The sequence below is a fragment of the Rhipicephalus sanguineus genome, chromosome 1, assembly GCF_013339695.2.
Source record: "Rhipicephalus sanguineus isolate Rsan-2018 chromosome 1, BIME_Rsan_1.4, whole genome shotgun sequence".
NCBI classification, from domain to species: domain Eukaryota; kingdom Metazoa; phylum Arthropoda; class Arachnida; order Ixodida; family Ixodidae; genus Rhipicephalus; species Rhipicephalus sanguineus.
Genome location: NC_051176.1, coordinates 3,464,628 through 3,482,813, shown reverse-complemented (window position 1 = coordinate 3,482,813; position 18,186 = coordinate 3,464,628). Strand labels below are relative to the sequence as shown.

The 18,186-nt window shown below is 42.7% G+C and overlaps 1 long non-coding RNA gene across 1 annotated transcript; it reads left to right on the top strand.

Moving 5' to 3' along the window:
• Positions 1-4,157: 4,157 nt before the first annotated feature.
• Positions 4,158-15,559, top strand: LOC125757669 (uncharacterized). Its single transcript, XR_007415419.1, has 5 exons — positions 4,158-4,459; positions 5,329-5,457; positions 7,165-7,304; positions 9,607-9,707; positions 15,343-15,559. It is a non-coding gene; the product is annotated as an uncharacterized LOC125757669 (long non-coding RNA).
• Positions 15,560-18,186: the final 2,627 nt, after the last annotated feature.

The following is an 18,186-nucleotide window of genomic DNA, read 5'->3' as shown; positions in this document are numbered from 1 at the left end:
TGCGTTGACTAGTGAGTTTCGATGGTAAGTGTAATACGGCTGTATAGAGGCCTAAAATCACGTGCTGTATGGCAGCGTAAAAAATGTGTATATAGCATAAAATTATGACACTGATCAGTGATGTGATCTCTGGGTGTGCGATAAATGGCCAGTGAGTATGATTTCCACAAGGGAGATATTTTCACTAACACGAATGCCTCCTTAGGGCCTTTGCACCCAAAGGCCGGGAGGTAGGTGCTTTTTGTTGGTAGTACTACCGCAGCCGCAACCTCAGTTATGAGACCGCGCTACGGGTTACCCGGGAAAATAACGTTGAAATTATTGGTATCTTTGCTGAATTGAAGAACCGCCTGGTATTTAAAAAGTGGTTCCCTGCCTAAAAACATAGCGGGATGAAGTGGCAACTGTTGCCAGTATATTAACGGAAAGTTCTTGTTTCTTTGAGCGTGCACTTCCGTGCATTGCACTAGTATGTGAAGGACGGTGAGAGGCTCCCCACATCTATCACACAAAGGTGGATCGCCACCGAACAGAAGGTATGAGTATCCAAAATACTTTTCATAGTAACTTCGTCTAGCATTTCCAATGTCATTGTTTAAATTATTCCTGTACTTTGTGAAGTCATGCAGCGCGGGAATGCTTCTGCTAGTAGTAAACTTGTACACTGCAAAAACTGTCCTTCAGATTCCTTCAGATCCACGAACAAGACCTACGTAGAACTTACGCATGGCTCTCATTATATGGAAATAGGGAGTACATGTTCGTAACTTCAACGGACATATTGCTTTCTTTTTAGTTAGGGAGAGAGTGTTCTAAAGTCCAAACAAAAAAGAAAGTTCTAAAGGTCCTAAAGTTGAACAGTCGTAAAGTTGACTGCGCTGTTAAGGTATTTTCCAACCAAAGACCGTCACAGGGCTACTTTTATTGCGATAGCAATTATATGGGCACTCTCGACGGGTTTTTGCCGTCGGCGTCACCGTCGCCGTCATGTTCCGTATAAAGTCCAAATTGATAACATCCCGCCGCGCATCGTAGGTTCTACCCGCGGGTAAAAGCTCGCGAGCAGGGGCGACGATCGCGACTGAAGCAGAGATCAAACGAGCCGGCCTATCTGCGTCGCTCGGAGGGCGCATGCGATAACATCCCTCCGCGTGTTAGACCAGCCGTCAAATGCTGCCCAAGCAGAAACGAAACGCCCCGCCCGTCTTGAACGAGCATGGAGGGATGCGGGGGAGGGGGAGGGGAGGGTGCTTGAGCAGCAACTGCGATCTTTGATCCTAAAAGCGCTTTCACGATCGCTTGCGCGCTCGCTATCTCGCAGGCATCAGCAAACGGCTCGTATGCTCTTTTACGCGCGCTCTCAACGCCAAGAGACTGCGAAAAGCGCACCTCTCCCTGGAGCGGCCGTATTCTCTTACACCAACGTTTTGTATAGTTACGCGAGATCGGATCCAAAAGAGTTAGCTGCCAGCCTTCCTTCGTATAACATTACAATTTGTTGCCTTCGCATTCATTGCTTCGCGCTTGCGGTGAAACTGTGATCTTTTTTCTTCAGACACGATGCGTTTACAGAAGGCCTGGGGAGCGTGCAACTACCACTGTTCTCTATGTGAGCGGTTTATCTTTAACCTTTTTTTTCAGGTCAACCGAGAGTGGTTAAATTTGTTGTTTTGTGCATGTTACCGTCGCGAGCAACGAGGGTAAACAATATTTTGCTGCCGTCCTGACATACTGGCAGACTGTCTGCGTCTGTTTGCCGCGAAGTAGGCATGTGCGAATATTCAAGCACTAGGAATGTTCGAAGGAATATTACAGTATTCGAATTCGCTTCGACACGAATTTAAGGTTCCGAAATTTCAAAGTATTCATTATGAACGAATAGGCGTATATTGGACGGCATGTAACCCACCTGTGAAGGTGGTTTCACTGCAGCCTGCAAGTGCTATGCCGTGAAAACACCTAACCAACAAAATTGCGCAATGCCGCGAAGCCCCACATCAAGGTTACATTAACATATTACTCCGACATAGATTAATCATTTTCAGGGGCGTAGCCAGAAATCTTTTTCAGGGGGGGGGTTCAATTATACGTTATGCATGTCCGTGCGTGTGTTTGTATGTGTGCGTGTATATATGCGCAAGTAAAATTGAAAAATTTCGGGGGGGGGGGGGGTGAAACCCCCAATCCTCCCCTTGGCTACGCCTCTGATCATTTTTTAAGTTTAAAAGCTTGTTATACGGGCTTATATGTTATAATATGGTATATGTATAGTAATTTTTAAAGTGTGACGTATTTTATCGGTTATCACTTGCATATCTTACTGAAATTGAAATCCTGCTACTGTTTGATGCTACTAAACGCTACTAAACGTAGCGTTTAGTAGCGTAGCCAGGGGCGGCGCCAGTGGGGGGTTTGGGGGGGCTCTAGCCCCCCAAAATTTCCGCCTGCCCCCCCTTTGCCCCCCCCCCAAGAGCAAGCATAGTCAAAATACAATACATATGTTCCCAGCCTCCCTGCCCCCCTGAAGGCACCCACTTGTCATGGGTGCCCCCCCAGTAAAAAAATCCTGGCGCCGCCCCTGAGCGTAGCGCTTAGTTTAGTAGCGTTTACTTGCAGCAAAAAGAATGACAGTCGCACATGCCTCGTTCCAATTAAAAAAAAACGCTGTGGAGGTTAGTTGGGCCTCGACAATATTTATGCTAATTTTTTTATATAATGTGTGATACATACTATTCGAACTATTCGATTCAAAATTATTCGACGTAATCACTGCTCGCTTCGAACCTAAAATTTGCTATTCGGACATCCCTACCGCGAAGGCTTCTGTGCGGCGTTCCACGGTGCCTAATAGACAAGGACACAAGGGACATGCGGCGCTGCTTCGTATTGGTGAAAAGCGTCCCTTTACGAAATCGGGACTGTGGCACGGGAGTACAAACCGGTTCGCTGCAGCGGCGGCGGCCTGCGCATCAGCTTCTCCGCAGTGCACAATTGCTAGCGGCGTTTCGAAAACGGATGCGCAACTCCGCCACCTAAAAATAACATTTGCAGTAACTCTAGGGTGCAGTAAAGCTTTAGGGTGCAGGCACTCGTAGCGGCCGCCGCTACGGTCGTCGAAAATTAAAGGGGGGAGGGGGTAAGGGCACCGGTACCCTGTTCCTCTTAGATCCGACCCTGGAATTTTCGTGGTTGTTGCAATTTCATTCCGAGCTGCGTCTTGAGAGGTTCGTGCATGCTCGCGTGCGACTGCAAATCTTTCTAGCCTCTCCAACACACCATGCCTAAAAAGAAAAAACAACCTGTTCCATGACGTTATGCAAAAGAACTCGTGCAATGAAAAGGCATCGATTCTCATTCAGAGCTTCTACGGATCCAGTACGCCTGCAAGAGTGGGCGTGAAACATCAAGGGAGGTCCCTCATGTGTACATAAATTTCATTTGACTGTTCGCTGATTCTTACTTTTAATTATTTATTTTTCTTTTTTGTATGCACCTATCTTTTCCTTTCACTGTTTACTCACATTCTGCGCGAAAATATCTGTCTTTGCGTCTCATTCACTGTTCATTGTATTTTTGTTCTTGATGTAACCGCTATAATTGTCAATGAATATTTCAATCATTGTACTCAACCATAACTGCTTGAAAAAGAATGTTAATAAACTGAAACGGAAACTCCGAATCTCCTACATGTTTGTTCTCTACGCCAGCATATGCCGTTCAGAAGAAGCTAACCGGCCCGCATGGTCTCCAGAGTTGTCTTTTCTTCGTTTTACAATTTATCAGCGCCATGTGTGGCCTACACAACGAGCTTTTACCGCAACTACAAAGCTTGGTTTAAACGAGAAACTCCTCAGGGCGCACTAGTGCTGGGCGCGCCAGCGAGCGCCGCGCCCTCTGCACGCTTCATCGTAAGCTATTCCCGCCTGGCAGGCTCGCTGCCTCGCTCACGACACTAGGCAAACCTTTCTAGCCACGATAGTTCTGCGTTCGTGTGTGTGTCGTCGTGCGAGTTTTGTTCATACGGTCGACTTTTACCGCGCTGCCTCGCATTGTGTGTTGTATGTTCTGGTTACTGACGTAAGCGCAAGTTCGTCAGGCAGTGTTATACGCGGTAGCAGGTAAATAGTCACCAGATGCCGGCCGTGCGACTGCAATCTGCGACTGCTTTGTTCAGTGTGACCGACGGAGGCGATTCATAGTTTTGAAGAACACGTTCTTCAAATGTTTCCGCCCGTCAGTAGGGTGCCTTGATGCGCGTTTTGTCCGCTCACATCGAGGCACACTACACGGCAGTGAGTAGCAGCGCTGCAATCCTTTCTCGACGACGCGTTCTGTGGCCCTGGAAAATGCCTTGACGCTCGGGGACGGCCGGTAGCTCGGCGATTCCTCGCTTGGCGCACCATTGAAAACCGGCGGTCATCCAGCAGTGTACGCTGCCAGCGTATTTTCATTGCCAGAGGTAAGTGAACGTTACGCTTCGTACATTGTGAGTTGTTCTTATTGTAGTACGCGTTGTCGCCGAATAAAATCCCATAACGTGTTGGTAGTGTATGCGATTGTAGTTGTGCGGATTGTGCTCGCGCATGACATTTGTCAAGAACGTAGTCGGTAGTGTTATAAAGTTTTGGTAATTAGCTCGCTTGCACGCACTGCTGTACGCTAATATTTGCTGAAAGGAGACAACATTTTTGTCAGGCTCACCACTGTCATGCGTTTTATGCATGTCAAATTTATGCATGTCTCTTGACAAATTACTTGGAGTAACGCCATGAAACCGAAGGTTCAACATTCATTTCGTTCGCACGAGCTCTGAAGGAATAATCATCAGCCACCGTGTGAATCGTGAATCGGTACAGTGGGAGAAATAAAGTGTATTTAGGGATGTTTTCCTTAGGCGTGCATTTTATTCGTCATTAAGTAACGTGACCCTCAAAAGCGTTTAGGTTAGCATTCTTGGACATTGCTTATCATCTTTCAAGCAATAGATAACATTGATTTGTTAAAAATGCAATTTCTGCAGCATGACACTGTATTTTGTTCAATTGATTTGCCCCATTTTTATCCTTTATGCACGTTGACTTAATTTGACAAGCCCTACTTTCAGCTGAATTTTCAATTGCTTATGGCACTATATGTGCGTCCGTGTATTGAAGTCCCACCTCTCATCGCATAATAATAGCTTGTGAAGAACAACGCTTGTCTTTAATTAGCCATTTGTCAGAGCTCTTCCTCCCTCCTCAAAGGGCAAGGTGCTGCTGGCACACCTGCTTCGGCTTTTCTTTATCTTTTTTTTTTTTGAATGCTGAAGTTTTTTGCAACGTACTGCAGGTAGCAAACAGCAGTGCCACGACAAACAGTGGAGTGCTGACCATGCAGTCCAGAAGGTGGCTGAGGCAAGTATGCTATAGGAGGTGCTTATTCAGGCAGAAGAAATAAGCATCTGCAGCCAACGTAAAGGTAATGTACAAAGTTCCATTTAATGAAGAAGAATCTTGTTTTGAGCTATTGTCGAAGGAAAACAATGAGCGCTAGATAAATGAGATGGAAATGCAGAGTAACAATGTTATGTATGCCAGCAACCAACTTAAGTTTATTCATGCAAAAGGGTTATTTCCAACTGGTTCATTTGGGGCAAGAGCCCACAGTTTCCACGAATGGGCATACCTGGTAGCCGTTGCACATCCTGTTACTGTGTTCTCGCACTCATTATTATGTGCCACTTACTCTTGTGACGTTCCACCAAGGTGAAATTACTTCACATAAACAGCAGCGAGAAGGCTTTTGCTAGCCATTTCAATTAAGACAGCGTTACCGTAGCTTTTAGTTCCAGTAAACCAGCTAAGCTGTATAGAAGAGCGTACTCCATGTGTTTTTCACCATGGACAGTGCATTTTGCCTGGGAACATGGCTTAGTTTTGCAAAGGAAAATGTTGCCTTTCTGTAAAACGTGGTACTGGGAAATGGCATTGTGCCAAAAATATCAATGTTTATGACTTCTTGCAGCACGCATTGTTGTACAGGGATGTTAGCATTTTCATAAATGCAATGCATGGTGCCTGAAGAATATAGCGGCCCACTTTAAAATTTATAACTTCATGATTTCAGTATCTGGGACAGACTTTACTGTATACGGTTTGTTTCTGGAAAGCTTCAACCTATCTTGCAATTCTTCAAGGCCAATACTGAATTTGCTGTGTACATTTGGCTGCACATTCTCATCACTTATGCCAAACAACAGGCTTGAGTGATGTGTGGAATTCTTGTCAATCAATTTTATTGATTACCTCGGACAATCTATTCTGCTTCCCACAGTTATTGGGTGCTTTGTGTGCATGTGCTATGCATGCTAGGAATGAAAACAGTGAATGCAGCTGGCAGCATCAACGAGTACAATGCCCATAGGCTAGTATGAGGTGCGAAATGTTGCCACTGCTAGAATTTACATTATGTGTGCATGGTACAGCTGATTGTGTAATTTAGCACTTTCCAGCTACTTACGCAGTTGGAGCAGATGTCGATCATGTTTACTGTGGTATGGCACGGCCACCAAGTTCGTGCATTCTGCATACCAGGAAACCTGACACGAAGCAACGTATTGCTGTGATGGCAGCTAAGTGAGAACGAATGAGTTTGTCTTCTCTGTCCATTTGTCAATACCATTACACAGGCTTGTTAAGTGCATTCAAGCGGCTTTAGCTATGCACTAGCAGCTACAGAGCCAGTAAAGACAGCCAATTTCATCATCAGAGTTCACTCTGCAAATCCCACTTTCTATAAAGGACATTGTTTTGTGATAGCTTAAAGTCAAAACTTGCTCAATTAAACACTTCTTGGTGTCTGACATTACAGGAATTATGATAATTGTTATATCTCATGTGAAATTATGCCATTGTTTTTTTTTTCATATTCTTACTTTGCATACACACTTTACGACTGCACCCTCCCCAACCGAATCTTTACTAGTACTACATTCTGTTATGGGTGAAAACAATTATTGAACTAAAAACCAGGCCAAGGAAAGCAGTATGATGCCCTGTAATGTAGGAGGATGCTGCTATTGCAGTGTTTAGTCTAGAGCTGAATTTAATGAGAAAGGGCAGCAATGTAGGTCACCTGTTGATATTTGAAGACCATAATTGTGTTGTGGTCATTTTGTTATCGCAGGAAGCATCTTCAAAAAGCAGTGCTACAAGGATGTGAGCAGCAGTTTCCCTTCAACGAACGGGTCAAATTCATGGAAGCCACGTGCCTGCTGCTTCTGGCCTACACAAATATGCAGCCACCATAGTAAAGTTCTTGCAAAGGTGTGAGACATCCCTATGCTGCATGGATTGCGCATGTTAATTGCCTGTTTTTTATAGCTTATAGTAATATGTCTACAAGTGTACTTCCTTCCAGTGTATGTTTACATTCTCTTAAAGGGCCAGTCAGCAGGCTCCTACTTCTTTTTTTACACCTCCCAAACAAGCTCGCTAATTCGTACAGAGGGCCGCAGGAATCACATTGTGCGAATGTCAGACACTCCACTTCTAAAAACAATAACCGCGCCTCCTCTTCAGCGCTTGACCAGTCCTCTTTGCTAGCGAAGTGGTGTAATGTTGCCTATGAGCAACATTAAGTAACGCTGACTGTTGAATAGTCCTCTGCAATACGAAACGGCATTTTGGCTTTGTGATGATGCAGTATCTGTGGTTGTCACAAGTGTTGCGAATTGGTTTATCTCGCCAGTGCTTTGACTGTGCTTCCTCACCGCACCACTCTGGCACAGTGGCACACCGAGGAAGCCCCTCTTCAGGATGGTCAGGCTGAGCGAGAGACTGAAACCAGCTGGAATGTTTGTTCTATCTCCTGTGGCTTCATTATTACACCACTTAATCAAAAAATTCATGTGACAACATGTTCACGTTGTACAAGCGTGCAGTTGTCACAAATTTTAGACTCCGGAGTTGTTTAGGGGCCCTTTAGCCTTAAATTGTGAATGGTAAATTCACACGTCACGTGGTTTTCTTGCTTTATTTTTTGCAATGCTCATTTTTAAAATAGCATGTCAGCTTGTGTGAGTGGTAATTTATACATTTATCATACAAAACATCCTGCTATATTCAACAAGTGTTATTATAGATTTTTCATGGCACCAGAGCCACCTGCTTTTTGCCCTGTGGCAGCTACATGGAAGTTCATTGCTATGCTGCTTTGTTTAACTGATACCTTTTCAATCAATGCGTTTCACAGTCCAGGGTGTTTGGTGTATTTGCATCTTGATGTGTTTAATATCATACAAGTGATGGATTTTTTTCTGTCTTCTAGTGTTTACTTTGCAGCTATTTAACTGTGGTTTTCAGGGGCATATCTAGACAGGAACATCAATTCTGCTAAGCTTTGGTTCGAAAAGAGACGCTGAACAGGAGTCCCTTAGGTACATGCCCTGAGCACCAGCCCTTTGGATTACAGAAATATCTAAACTGCATAATGCCTGCAGCTCCTTGCTTAATTGCATGTCTTCAACCTACAGCTCTTTCCATAATCCTTAACATTAACCTACATTACCAAGTGAACATCCCCCGCTGCAATACAGTGGTTATAATGGTCAGCTGCTGACCTGAACTGTGCGGTTTCGATCCTTGATGGAGTGGTTGCACTTTCGGTGGAGGCGCAAATCCTAGAGGTTCCCGTGCTTTTAATTTGACGTTTACATTGCAGAACCCCATTGTTATTATTACATCAGCAAGTGGGCATAATTCTAGATTGTATACATATTTAGTATAACAGACAGCTGAGCTGGTTGGTAGGTATTCATGTTAAAAAGGCCGGGCATGCAAACATGGACACAAGAGAGAAACCAAGACACCACTAACGCCAACTGGAAAGGTGGACAGTGGCACAAAATAAAGTAGACACAGAAACTTATCTGTGCATGCCCAGGCAAGAGGCGATACCTATCAATCTGGCACGCGCGATAGTCTACGTGAGAGATAACTGCTAGTTAATCGACGATTGGCTCTCTTGTGCACTATCGATGCACTATCGATATGCCAGGCCTCGACTATTGGACGCATTTCTTCATTCATGTGCTTGTACAAAACTGCATTCATCGAATTTTGGCATGCATTTAGGCTCTCGACAATGTAAAGGTATGTTAGGTGATGAGCCTCCAGTTAGTGATCTCAGCGTTTTAGGCGTCTTGACTCTCTTGTGTCCATGTTTGCATGCCCCATCTTTTTAACATGTATTCATATAGTGCATAAGAGAAATAGGTTATCTAGTGAGTTATTTGGAAAGTAAGTTAAGGGCGAACACCAAAATAGCAGTGTAAATTAAATTTAAGCGATGAATGCATCAGGCTGGATTAGGAAACGATATAATGCCGAAATATAGCCGCTTGCTCTTTGCTTATACTTGTCTCAGTTTCTTGTCTCGTATGCTTTGACAATGACCAGGCGTCGTGTTGGATGCTACTAATTGGTTATGAGCTATACACAGACAAAGCAGCGGCTGTTTGGACGCTTTCTAAACAGCTACCTCATGGGGAGAGAAAAGTTAATTTGGGTTATGTGAGGCATGCTAAAAAAAGTCGACTTGTTTCTGATGTTTTTGTTTTCCTGGCAGACATTCTACTCAAACTTGCCCAAAGGCGGAAGGAAGGCACGCACAGATGGACGCACAGAAATCATGGGGCTGCCGTAGAAGCTGTGAATGAGCATTAACCTGTGAGTATGTGTCTTAAACAATTTGCTGAAGCCTTTTATTTTGGCTGAACATTCTTATCGATGCTTTGTATTCCCTGATTTGTAGTGCAATATTGTTACACCCTGTTGCTTTCACAACAGAGCTCTTTAGTCTGGTACAAGGCCCAAAAAGTTCGACCTAGATGACCAAATTGCGGCAGCCAGTTGTTTTCACAATTAATGCATTAGTGTAAAAAAACGCAATAGACGGAGCACAAGATAAAGGAAGACACAAACAGTGCTGTGCTCGTGTGCTCAGTCTTCTGCACTGCTTTGTTTACGCTCTGTCATACCAACACACAAGCATCCATTTTAGCTGATGTAGTAGTCCAGCTCATACACTTGGTAACGTTCTCCAACGGCTGGATTACCAGATATATGGCTTGTGAAGTCAATCTAAAGTGCATGCCGGTTCGTGTAGACTTGTGTGCATCCACCATTGATATGGAAATGCAGCTGTGCTTTAATATTTCAGCCAGTATAGGTCGTGAATGGAATTTGGAGCTGTGGCAGCAACACTTTTATAGGGGGGAGTTACTAAATTATTGTATACTTGTGTGCATCCACCACTGAGATGGAAATGCAGCTGTGTTTTAATATTTTAGCCAGTGTAGCTCGTGAATAGAATTTGGAGCTGTGACAGCAACACTTTTAGAGGGGGCGAGTTACTAAATTATTGTGTTCATTCTAAAAAGAGACAGGGCGTGCAAACACGGACACAAGAAAGAGATCAGGACACCACAAACGCCGACTAACAACTGAAGAGACGCACAACGGCTGAAAAGAAAGAAGGCACGAATACTTATCTGCGCATGCCCATGCAACCGGCGAACCTATTAATCCGGCACGCGTGGCGGTCTACGTGGAAGATAACTGTTAAGGCATTTGATTTCATCTTTATGCAAGTTAATCGACGGTTGGCTCACGCATGCGCTACCACTATTCTCGATATGCCATGCTTCAATCATCAGGCGCGTTTCCTCATTTCTATGCCGGTACAACACTGCGCATTCATCGAATTTTGGCGTGCACTTACAATCTCGACAATGTAAAGATAGATTAGAAGGTGAGCCTCCTGTTAGCGATCTCTTATGTTCCAACAATCTCTGGTTAATGCATCGGCCCGTCTGTCCTACGTAGAAGCGGCCGCAGCTGAAAGGGACCTTATACACCACACTCGTACGGCAATCAGTGAATTTTTGGTGTGTTTTACGAAACAATTATCGGTCCGCTTCTTGTCTTTTACTCGCTCATTCTTCCTCTGCACAGCGGCACAAATCTTACCTAGCTTATTGGCAGCCGTGAAAACAACATTAACGCCGTATCTACTTCCTACTTTCTTTAGCCTGTGAGATATGCAATGAATGTACGGAATACCTACGACACGTTTCTTCCTGTCGCTTTCGATGAATGCGCAGTGTTGTACCGGCATAGAAATGAGGAAACGCGCCTGATGATTGAAGCATGGCATATCTAGAATAGTGGTAGCGCATGCGTGAGCCAACCGTCGATTAACTTGCATAAAGATGAAATCAAATGCCTTAACAGTTATCTTCCACGTAGACCGCCACGCGTGCCGGATTGATAGGTTCACCGGTTGCATGGGCATGCGCAGATAAGTTTTCGTGCCTTCTTTCTTTTCAGCCGTTGTGCGTCTCTTCAGTTGTTAGTCGGCGTTTGTGGTGTCCTGATCTCTTTCTTGTGTCCGTGTTTGCATGCCCTGTCTCTTTCTAGAATGAATACGTACCAACTAGCTCAGCTCTCTGTTATTCTAAAAATTATTGTGTATTTCTCGATGTTTGCATGTTATAAAACATAGCTGGTTAAAATTAGTCCAGATTTTACGCTATTTCTTAACATATGACCTTCCGTACTGTTCGAAGGCATTGAACCATATGAAATGCTTTGTGCCTTTGTGTGCCGAAGGTTATGAGTCATTATACTAGAGATAGATAAAAATAGGCCAGAGGTTAAAGTAAATTTTTCGCAATCAACTTCTTGTGGGCAGTTATCAGAGCAGGGTTTTGAAGTAATTTAGCAATACAAGCAGATTAGTGCTTCATTTTAGTGTCTGAGAGTGCACACTGTTTTATTTTAGTAGCTATTTGGGTCATTTCACGCCAGTGTGCCAAGTCGTTTTTTTGACCATTTCCAATATTTTGTAAAACTGGTGCTGTTATGTTTCAGTGTGGGAAGTAGTCATTCAAGCGTTATTTTCGGGGAAAGAATTGCATGATGCAGCGAAGACCTTTCAAACTTCGCACGCAGAAATGAAGCTGTGTCAGGCAAATTAATTGACACATGATTATTGCGTCGAGCTATTACTACAAAGCATTCGTTTCTTTAACATAGTCACCAATCTTTCATGACTATGATAGTCGAATTTATTTTCATTTCGATTTATGCTATTTGCAGTCGTGAGGAAACATTGCAAAATGCAGCATTTTTAAGTATATTGTAAAAAAGACTGAATGTTTCATGTGAAATATATTCACAGTATGAGTTCAGTGCATATACCAAGGGTTGAAAATGCTGCTGGCAAAAAGAAGCAAAAATGTCTTCAAAATTGACACTTGGAAGAAGTAGTGTTTGAACCCATATTGCGGGCTCTCTTTCACTGTGTAGCAATCCCAGCAAAAATGTTGCCTACACATCATAGTGTGCTTTCCTCGTGCGATAATTTAGACAAAGTTTTTAAGGTGTAATATTATCTTCAAGCGAAAAATAATTTTTTCAAATGAAAAATAACAAGGCTGTGGGAAGTTTCTTGGAGCATTGCCTTCACTGCACAGCACATCATTGTTCTTGCATGGTACTTCAGACAGAAGTATTGCTTAAATCTGCAACATTTAGACTTGCACTATATGAGCACAGGGGCACCCGCGTGAATCCTGTGCAAATGTGCTGTGCAGCGAAGGTCACGGAACGAGACTCTGTGCAGGCTAGGGATTATTCACTTCAGTAAATTTTTCCTTGCTTACAACCAAGCACTAGATATTTCTTTTAAAATGGAATATAAATTGCCAGCAAAGTATACCACACAATAATGTCTTGGCGGCATTTCTGTTTGGAATGCTACATAGCAAAAGCTAAGCTGCAATATGGGTCAAGAGCTATTTTTTCCAACTCTGTTACAGTTTGGGTGCAACGTTTCTGTTTATTTTGTTTTCATAGTAGTTTTATGACAGTGGATATCTATTTACTTATTTATTTATTACTTGACAATACTGCTGACACCAGTAAGCAGTATTGCAAAGTGGGCTACAGTGATAAGTTACACATAAAATGATCTTGCTAAGCAAAAACAGGAGCATAACATATACAAAACACAAAATAAACCAAAGAACATCTATACAACAGTCTTAAGGAAAATGATAAGGGAACAGCACAAAATACAAAGGCAATGAACTTTAGAAATCAACCTTCGGTATTCCATACGAAAGAATTGGTCTTTCTCCTGATAAATGTTAACATTAGAACTTCAGCATTTTGCAGTGTTTCCTTATGGCTGAAAAAATGTAACTTGAAATGCAAATTAGTAAACTATTTTAGCCATGAAACACTGCCACCTTCAGATTAAAGAAAGAAATATTCTGCATCAAAACGGGAACAAACAGCGCTGGACATGGGACGAAGAAAGAACAATAGACGAGGGTGCTGTCGCCCTCGTCTACCTTTTTTTCCGTCCCGTGCCCAGCGTTGTTTGTTCCCATCGTAATCATGTACTAACCAGCACAGTTAGGTGCTCTCCTGAAATATTTTGCGCTAATTGCTCAAAGCAATAACTTTGTATAAGTTATCTTGCATGACGCAGTTTCACATCTGTAGATGGTTGGATGCTATGTGTGTTCCCTTTAAAGCGAAGCATTGACATGCAAGTGGCCAAGCTCAATTTTTGAATTGGCTTAATGCCTTTCCTACCTGAATTAAATTTCTTTCCTTAAAAAAAACTTATAATAAGTAGCTTATTTTTCGGCATTGTACATAAAGACCCTGCAAGTTTGTTTTTGGCTGTTCTCGCTGCTTTTCCACTACCAATCCTCCATCTGTCTTTTACTGATTTCTCTTGTGGATGTGCTCATCTTTATCAAGTTTTCTCTAAGCCTAGGCCTTCATGAGAGCTAGTTCTCAACACGCACATGGGTCGACATTTTTACATTTATTTAAAAGATGGTCCGTCATTTCCATATCTCTCTCACAACCAGTGCATGTGACGCCTACTTACTGGACCTCACTTTATGACTGCATATTCTAAGGCAAGATTACCTCGCTTCAGACATTGCACTAGCTTATCATATGCTTCCCTCCTTACTTCGTCCTTATTCTTGCAATAGTTACTCAGAGCTTTTCATTTTTAGTATTTGCTATCCATTAAATCATCTCCACCTCTCTGACATTGCACCTAACGCTTATCGTGCATAAAGTTTAATGCATGCTCTCAGCATCACGAAATTTCGTCCTGGAAATTATCACTTGACTACAGGTATGATCTTTTTAGCAGCATGATCTTTTTCAACAGCAAAGGAGTTCATTAAAAAACCACCTTGTATACTTAAAATGGGGATCACTAATTCCATACCTCGTTTATTAAAGTTAACCTCTTTCAATTTCCTTACGCTTGTCCTTTGTGTTGTGCTTGCCTCATGGTTTTCAGTCTTTATAGATCTGGTATATTTAAAGAGTTCAATAGCCGGTCACCTGCTTATGACACTGCAGCTTAAGTATTGCACCCACTATCATTGCCATAGTAGCATTTGGTACAGTAGAGGTTTGTAATGAATGTAACGAGATGTACAGCTCATGAAATAATTGTTGAACAACGAATGTTGTTGGAGCTAGTGACTCAACATGAGGACTCGTCTTTAGAGGGGCAACGAATTGCATCAAAGTTGCTGCAACAACTTAGACACATCAATTTGTTGAAACATTGGCTCCAACAACACGCTTTGTTCAATGGTTTGACATTCATTCAAGCCACCATCTTCAGCTCAACTTTTGTCGCGTCAGATGTACAGGATATACAACTGTCATGTTGTGTTCTGATAGAATTCAAGAGCTATTGACAGCAAGCCTTGGTTCTCAATTTAATTCTCATCCTTTACGTTTACGCTTTAATCTTTGTCATCTTCAGCCTTATTATATGTGCACTGCAGCAGTAGCCCTTCGCAGTGGTCTACAATTCGCCTCGTCTTGTGCGAGCCGATTCCATTTTATACATGCGCAATTCTTCATTTCTTCACCCACATAACTCTCGGCCTTCTCGGCAGCATTAAGTACAAAAATTGTAACTGTTAAGACTTTTGCTTCAACATCATGACAGTAATTGAATAGAATTGGTAATGCACGTACATAAATACTCTTGCAGTTAGAACGTAGTGTGTTTAACCCTGAATTCTTGTGTACTATAGCAATAAGTCTTCGTAAAATCATGCTGCTTGACCTTCATATGATCAGAACGAGTCCAGAAATATCTGCAAAATATCGTTTTCTGCTTTTTTGATTTCTGAAACAGTGATGCTAAGGGAGGCCATGTGCACATGCACCATGGCAATGTTTAAATGGGTATAAATTCTGAACATTGCTGTTGCTCTAGGTGTTTTCTTCACTTCCTTTTCAGACGTACAGAAAGGAGCGAAGTGGAGCTGTCCATGGGCCGTGCACACAGTTTCATAAGCAGGCTTGCAACACTTTTGACAAATATGTTCCTGAATACATCTGCCAAAGTGGCATTTAAAGAAGCATGTAGTAGTGTACTTCACTGTTTATTTGGCATGAAGCAGCAGGTATGCTTCCGTCATCAGCAAGTTCACACAGTACAGTGCATCTACACATGGCATGCTACCCCCACATCTACCAGCTCGGGATGTGTAGCTTGATTGTAAAATGTTTACTTTGACTTAACACAACAATTAACAAAATGACATGAAAGTTTTGCCACCTATGCAGGCGACATTCTCAGTTTACGCTGGCAAATATAAGCGGAGTTTGACCAGTCCATTAGTCGCGCATTTCCTTGTAAACATCTCGTATAGGGCCGCTGTTGTTGTTGCAAGCCAATGCGCCGTGATGAATGAACCATGATTCCAAGATTTTTCTTTTCCTCCGACTTTTGTACACGAGGTAGCATCGTCGAATTGATTAGGTCAAAATTATGCCTTGTCATTCAGCAGCGTTCAACAAGCTCCGTCTTAGAACACGTTGCATGGGTGGTTTTCGCAACATCCTCTTTGTGTTCTTTACCCTTCGATCACCACCTTCAACCCATTTCGCCTATGCAAGTTGTGTCGCAATCCCCACATTGTACTTCGTAGATGATCCCACTCTAATCTTCGGCGGTGTTTGTGTATACCTTGTCCTTAGGACGTGTTCACAAAGCCCAAAGACCGCACACTTGCGGATGATTAGAGCAGGGTACTCTACAGAGTACGTTGTGGGGTTCACGACACCACTTACATCGGCGAATAGGGGAGGAAAATGCCAAAGACGTTCAAAGAACACAAAGTGGGAATGTTGCTAAAGCCACCCATGGAGCGTATTTTAAGACAGCTTGTTGAATACTGCTAGACGACAGGTTATAGCTTCGACCTTAACAATGCGACGATGCTGGCTCAGGAACGAAGGTGGAGGAAAACTATTGCAATTATGGTTCATGCGTCAGGAAGCATCTGCTTGAAACAACAACCACAGACTCATACCGAACGTGTACGTGGACGTGTGTGGCTAGTGGACTGGTCGACCTCCGCTCACTTGTTGCCAGCGTATACCGAGACTGCCACCTGCATAGGTGGCAAAGCTTCTATGGGATTTTATGGTGCAGTTGTGGTACAAAACCATTATTTTGCATTAAGGCAAATGTGCCGTATTATATTGGACAGTACGGGCAGACCATTCTTTAGTATCTTAACGTAGGAGGTACGTAAGAAGACCTTCTTTGAAGGAAATTGTTGTATTCTTGGTCACGGAACAGTGTTCTCATTCAAACGACGTGACGGAGTGCTTTGTGCTAGCTGTGCTAACGAAGGCACTTCGTTAGAAGGCTCCTTTTTAGAGAAATCATTTAATTAGGAACACGGAAAAGTGCTCGGCAGCGCTATACCTTCAGCTTTGTCCGTGTTTAGGGGCCAGATTTTTTGCAGTGTATAGTTTATTTTTCCTCTGACACAAGCATGTAATTCACGGGTTATGCAGGGTTTTCTTAGCCTTTTATGGGTTTTTCTCTCTTTAAAAGGAAAGTGCTTTTTGTATATTGAGCAAAATTTCTCTACAAATAGCTGATATACGATGTTCGTATCATTTTCTCTATGTATATCAATCCAATCTGTATTTGATAAGTCCAAGCGGAATCTATCGAGTGCGTCGGATGTTTCGAGCTGGTAAAATTTTTTAGTCCAAACGACTTGTTTGTAAATTGCTTTCTGGCAAATAAGGTATATGCCAAAGTGATCACTCAGATCACAGCAAGTAACGCCCGAATGTATGTTTCACATGTCTATGTTCGTGACCAACAGGTCCAAAGTGTTTGAGAAGTTGTTGTGATTCGGGTAGGTGTTTTAGTTGCGATTGTGAATCCGTAGCAGCACAAAAGAACAATAAAACTAACACTGTTAGTAGACGAGGTGAGCATGTGAATATTAAAGTCTCCACTGATTATAGCGTCATACTTATGCATATCAGCAAATCTGAGGTAACCTTCAAAGAAATAAAGGAATGCACACATGTCACCTCTCGGTGGTCTCTAAAACGCTGATACTACCGTACTATTTCCAATTATTCTTCAAACGACTTCTACATCGGCAGAGCAGAAGCGAAATTCTTCTAGCGACAGATCCAATTTTTTTCGTGATATAAAGTACACACGCCCCCGCCTCGACGGCCATCACGGTTGACAGTGAATGTTTTGTAAGGAGCTACATTAAAGCTGTTATTACTATCAAGCCAAGTTTCCGAAATCATTATGACATCAAGTATAAATCCAAAGTTATCAAATAGAATCTGAAAATCATTTTTTTTGTTGCTTATTCAGCGAACATTTAGATCAAAACACTTGATTACGTTAAGTTTAAGCCACTTCTGAGGAACGATGTTACGCATGTCATGGGGTAATAAAGACTGGTCAGCATGAATAAAATTTACAGATGCTGCAAGTGAACCAGCTGAAGAAATGGTCTTATCTGCAGGCATTACTAAAATTTATGAATATCAGCAAACTACACAAGCGGTAATACTTGATGTCATTGTGCATTAAAGTGAAAAAAAGTGATGAATTAGTCATCCCCATTTGAAGTACAACGTGGTTTTTCAACTAACTCCCCTGCTGCTGAAAAAGATCATGCTGCTAAAAAGATCATACCTGTAGTCAAGTGATAATTTCCAGGAAGAAATTTCGTGATGCTGAGAGCGTGCATTAAACTTTGTGCACGATAAGCGTTAGGTGCAATATCAGAGAGGTGGAGATGATTTA